Source organism: Chelon labrosus (genome assembly GCF_963514085.1).
Source record: "Chelon labrosus genome assembly, chromosome: 13".
NCBI classification, from domain to species: domain Eukaryota; kingdom Metazoa; phylum Chordata; class Actinopteri; order Mugiliformes; family Mugilidae; genus Chelon; species Chelon labrosus.
The window spans coordinates 5,444,783-5,451,090 of NC_140346.1; positions in this window are offsets into that span (position 1 = coordinate 5,444,783).

The window sequence follows — 6,308 nt, forward strand, 5'->3', positions numbered from 1 at the left end:
CACCACTCAGAGGCAGGTGATTGCCAAATGAGAGTTTGATGAGCAGGTGCTGTTTGAATTTTAAATTTGAGGATTGCGGACAGTCACCCATCGAGTTAGAAATGAGCACACGTGCACGGTGGGATGGTAGGAATTTGTGTTCATTCAGCATGATGGGCAATCTCTGTCTGTCTGAGCCAGAATAAGAAGGTTAGGACCGTGACACACCAAGGTGGCCGGTGGCCAGGGTCAGGTGGTTGGTGATCGCCTGAGACTTTAGTTTTATGTGTCCCACATGTCGGCTCTGTTTCAGTAGATTGAGCTTGTATGCCAGTGCCCGAGAAAAGATTGTGAAGTAGTAACGTAAGTAAACGACAAAGTCAGGGGTCAAACACACAGAAACGTCTTCTTTTTTTGTGTTCATCACATCTGAACATTCCAACACACATTTTCACAATGACCAAAACCTGAAGATCAACAGATCAGCATGATTCAAGAGAGGCCAGCTCTTCATGATGTTCTGTAGCTCTTCCTTGCTTCCCAGCCGATCCCATCAATTCCATTTTTCCCTCTTTTGAATGACAGATTTACGAGTGCCACCTGCTGGTACGGAGAGTTACTTCCTCTCATGCATGGGAAGAACGTAGGTGCTAGTTGGCAGTTGGCAGGTTTTAGTCTTTGTAGTGTGTTCAAGTGCAATGTTTTGGTCCAGATGCAGACAATGTCAGTCGGCCTTTGCTGCTGGTAGTTCTAGTGTGGCCTTTACACACAGAAACATCCAGTAGACATGGGTGTTGACAGGTTGACAAATGAACCCCGCAAGGGTTACAGTGGAGCAAAGACGATAGGCCACTCAGACCTTGTCGCATACCATCTCATCTCATGATCAATTTTGTCAGCGGGTGACATCCTTAACAATATTAATATTGAACATACACATTTATTGAGTCAAATACCCGTGCTTTTCCTCTAAAGGTTAATGTTTTGATTAGTGAGCGTGTTAATTTTTATGTTATGTGAGCAGAGGTGGTCTTTGTTTGCGGCAATGCAGCCTGCTGCCTCTACAAAACACTGAAGGGAAACCCTGTGGGCAACTGTGCGTGGTACTTGGAGAATACACAGCGGCCAGACTTTGGCACGAGCTCACCAGCAGAGTATACTGTAGGTGTTGTGTTCACTGTTGCTGGTTGACATGTAAATCAACACAAAGCAGAAGGAGTTCACAAACATCTTGTGTGTTTAGGGGTTTTATATGAAGGAGAGGTGATTCAGTTTTGGAGGTATTTCATGATGGGTCATTCTAAACATTCAGGGAGACTAACTTCCCTTCTAACTACCCTTCTTCTGAAAAGAAATTATGTGTTTAATAGTGACTGGTTAGGCTTTCTAACGTGTTTCTGTCAGTTCATAATGGAAAGAACAGTTGTATTAATGATGGCTCCATTCCTTTAAGAGTTGCACCAGTATGCGCAAAAACAAGACCTTGATTAAGTGGAATGCAGCCACAACTGAGATACTGGGGCTTTCTCTATTGTGACAAGTCACAATATCTCCTGTTCAGATGTCAGAAGGTCAGTCTGAAAGTACAAGGACATTATTTGCATCATCAGTACTGAAACCAGGTATAATCCTACCAAATGACGCAGAAACAACTATTTAAGATTACCAGTATATGGGAGAACTGACTACGTGTAATGTGGCATCAGAAGTGGAAACTTCAGAGTCAGTATCTTTCTTGACAACTGCAACTCTCAACCAGGTCAGAGGAACTGAGAAAGAAGAAGATTAAAGTCTGTCAGTAGTGGTAGAGTGTCTCAAATTTTATCAAATGTGCCAAATACAACAAAGGCATGTATTACATTCTACATAACACATTTAAGAAATGAGCTGGAAATAATCTGTTAAGAGAACAGCAGTAGTAGTCCCTTCTCTGAACAAATGCTTGAGGTCTGCCACAATGCACATCCTCTGTCTCAAGTTCATCTGAACATGCTAACCAACAACACAGTAAATGACTAGTCCGTGTTCCCAACCCTTAAGTAACTGCACCCACTACCACTGCATGGTCGCCCGCAAACAACGTCCTGTGCAAATACCACACAACCATGAACAATTTACTCAGTTTCCCACCTGTGCTGCAACCTATGAGTAATCTCATTTGCCAAAGGCTTTGTTACATAAAACCATCTGAGAAGTTGTCCTTGGTAACATTTTGCAAAGGGCAGACACTTAGAAAAAATACTTGGTGGTGACAGGACAAACCATGTGTCTATCTTTTGCTAAAAACAACAGGATGCAGTCTGAGGAGCTTTCAAAGCTAGCAAGCAGTCAGTGTAGTGGGCGTGTTGGTAGACAATTCTTGCTGTCTTTGTAAACTGTATAGCTAGAAGTTCCTCAAAGGATTGGTCTACATCTCTGTGGATTAGCCACAAATGTTATGAGAAGAGTGACGTACAGTGTGCCAGTGGTGCTCATCACATCCTGGTTGGTCACTATCACACACAGTAGGTTAGGGTTGAAAGGTTCAAGACTGGCTAGGGTTAAAGCCAGGCCTGATGGAAGTCATATAAATATAAAATCTTCGAATAGCATAATGTCATACATGTCAGAACAGTGGCATGGTCTATTTGGTAAAACGAAAAGTAATTGTGGTACGTAAAGGTGTTTAAAGATTGAAGAGCAATACATTTTTGACTTCGAACTGCAGTTGTGTAACAAATACAAGAAAAGCAATTAGATGCATCATATCTTATACTTTCCCTCTACGCAGAAAAAAAGCAAGGCCTGTCTGCCAGAAACCCTCGCTTGTTGTTTTTAGCAGAAGAGGGAATTCTTGGGATCACCCCTCCTCTCCAGATACATGGCGGTAAACAATGGAAACACGGATCCATCATCAGCATATGAATGACTAAACTCCATCAGCCATTCACACTTTGCAGTTTGCTCTTTGAACCAGCACTGTAAGCGTGGATAGAGTGAGCATGCAGCTGACGCTGGACCGCAGACAGGCAGACAAAAGCTTTTATCACACATGCTCTGTTAGTAACTGACTCATGAAACCCAGCACTGAGACATAAAGCGAGGGTACCTGTCGGGGCATTCTCTCTGGACTGCAATGCAAACATGCGATACACCAGTCATTGACATTTCTATGGGTTGTAACAATAAACAACCACACAGTCTGCTAGGCTAACGAGAATCAAACATAGCAATCAAAAAGCAAAAACTGATGTTTTCAGCTCCACTGACTCAAATTGTTGCATTGATCAAGTCACCTTAAGACTGCTGTCTCCGCTTACTGCCAGTGACTACTGCAGAGAGGGCTGACAAACAATTTAACAATTAAAAAGCCATATCACTCGAAGCACCGCCCACACGACTACAAAGCTCAAATAAAGCCCAGCTTAGGGTGAATATCGCTATAGCAACAGTGAGCGGAGAGAGTGGTTTAAATATTCAATGTGTGCGACTAAATATACTCAGCCAGCACTGCTGTTAGGGGTGGCGTCTGAGCATTAAATACAGCAGGGACGTAATGTGACAGACAATGCCTCACGACCCATCTGGGCTCGCTTATTGCACATTTAGCGACGTGCTGACAATGTTAATCATTTATGCGGTAAAGCATTAACATTAGATTTTACAACACTTTAGGGTACTGAAGTGGGAATTTATTCTATAGTCAAGTAGAACTTTTCATATTATGTGATTAGACATTTAAAGAAATTGTGCATTTTGAGGAGTAATAATTGTAAAGCGACAATATAACTGAAAATATGTCAGTTACCAAATGCAGTAATTTGGTAAAATGAAAAATATGATCAAAATGAATACTATTTGATCCAAATGAGGTGCTTCTAAAACTATAATCTCTTTACTTGAATATTAAAATATCATATTTTACACAGCGCAACATCTGCATACTGTGCAAGAAGGACTGGTCCCAGAGGCTCAAACATCTGCATCACAGAGCTCTGTGCAGACGACTCACTTCAAGGTGTGGATCAGAGAGGATCCCGACGTGTCGCACTCATTCAAAATAGGTCAAGCTCTTACATTTCTACCGTAAGAAAAAAAGTGAAAGAGAAACAAGCGAGCTGTTTGCACCACTTTGTTACAGTCTTTCCTTTAAATAAGCTCTAAAGCTCTAAATCCAGCCGGCTCAAGCTGTCCAAACGTTCAGCCTCACAATGGAGCCGAGTTCCGGGCCTTTCTGAGGGCCTCACTTGTTTTCACGGTTTTGCTGACCCTGGAAAATACCCATCTGGCAGCGGCCCTTCGGCTCCGTTTGGTTTGAAAAGGCCGTCAGGAGCACCATGCTCACCGGCGGCGACTGCGCATGCACGCCCGGGGGAGTGCGCATACAGTACACAGAGGCAGACATAAACATGGGCATGCGCATGAGTGAGCTGTAATGTATTCCTTCATCATGTGGACGCAGCCTACATACGCCCACATATTGAAGGAATACACTACGGCTCGCTCTGTTTCACTGAACTGATCAAATCAGGCAACAACGCACGTGTGATTTACCGACTAATGCAAACCAAAAGACCTCTGCCTTTAAATGCACCTATGCACTGTACAGATTATATAACCAAACCCACCCTACCCCACCCATCCCCTCTCTCTACACGCTAGCACTAGCACATACAGAGTCCGCCATACCCCTGCTGAAAGACACAATCCCTCAACACCTCGCCGTAGCAGCCCTCGAGGCAGCGGCAGCCCTCGTTGGCCACCGTCACACACTCAAACACCACCATGTCCTCGCAGGCAGCTCCCAGTAATGAGCTGTTCACCCAGCGGATCATCCCACGGACTGTGCACTGCACTTCCCTTTCTCTCTCGGTGTAAAAGAAGAACGGTAGCTGCACAAATAAACGGGGAGAGAGAGAGAGATAATGGATGGAAGAGGCAGGCAGGGAGATTTTCCTTAGCAGGCTTAGGGCCACTGATCTTCCCCGGCCAGCTCTGATCTCCTAATAACCAGCTTACATCGTCCTTAACAGCACCTGCCAAAGAAGAGGCACTGGTGGTCTGAGGTGCGCCTTCCCCCTCTTTTTGGACTCTCCTTCAAAATAGTACATGTTGATCTCGCTAACCAGGGAAAGTAATCACCGTGGAGGCTCTGTGTAGGTCTGGCTGAACGCAGGCAGGTAAGCAGGCAGTCGTTCCCAGCACTAACCTGCTCGTAGCCATGTAGAGAGCCGCTCCGCAGCGTTCAGCCCCTTTCAAACGGCTTCATTCACGCAGCGGGAGCCTTGGATGAGGCACAGGAGGAAGGAGGGGAGGTGGATGAGGAGAGGGGGGGGAGAGGAGAGCAGAGAGAGGGATGAGGGATAAAGGGGAGGAGGATGAACGAGTTCCGGAGCATGCCAGGAGGATGAGAGGAAAAGGAGGAGGAAGCGGACGCAGCGGAGGGAGATAAAAAGGACGTATATTCCCGACAGAGACGGAGAGAAACTGAAGCTGGACGTCGGACTTTGCTGCTCTCTTCCTATCATTCACCCTCTTCTCCTTTGTCTAATTCCGGCTGATAAGGCTCCCATGCTCTCTTAGCAACCTGCACTTTTCCATTCCCCCATTCTTCTCCCTCCACTCTACCGGCCGCCGGATCATCTGCAAGCTTATTGCTTCCCCTGGTATCCAAGCGAGGCTCTTCTCTCGCGATTTCGGTTCCTGGTGAACAGAATTTCACGGCTGCAGACTGACAATAGATGGAGGCAGATTGACGAAGAATGTGCAAGCCGTGGCAGAGGGAGAGAGAGAGAGAGAGAGACAGAGAGACAGAGAGACGGAGGGAGGGGGGTGACCGACAGAGACAGAGCAAATGAGGAAAGAGATGGCTTTCACTTTGCATTCCACCTCTACTCAGCGCTGGTGCACTGAGCCTGCTCCTTCCTCAATTATTCATGTGTTTCATGAATGGAGGGGCTGACATCACCGGCATTCAGGTCACTTTACATTCGAAGCTCCTTCTGAAATCACATAATAGCCCAGGCTTTGTGGTAAACACATTTCATGGTTCCACACAGACAGAAGGACAGAGAGACGAACACGAATCCACTTCCTTTTTCATTAAAAACTAATTCCAAATTCAAATAATGTAGGTTGAATCCTGCTGATATCCAATAAATAATTAATATGAATGTCCCATTACAAAACTATTATTAACTTGTATATTCTGGGACTTTGCTGTCCCTTAAGGCCATTGTTTTCAATTGTTGTAACATGGTCCATTAAATAAAAACAAAAGAAAACATGAAATATTTCCCATCATGCACCATTACCGCCTATTTTAAACCGTGTTGTATCCACAGCCTCGA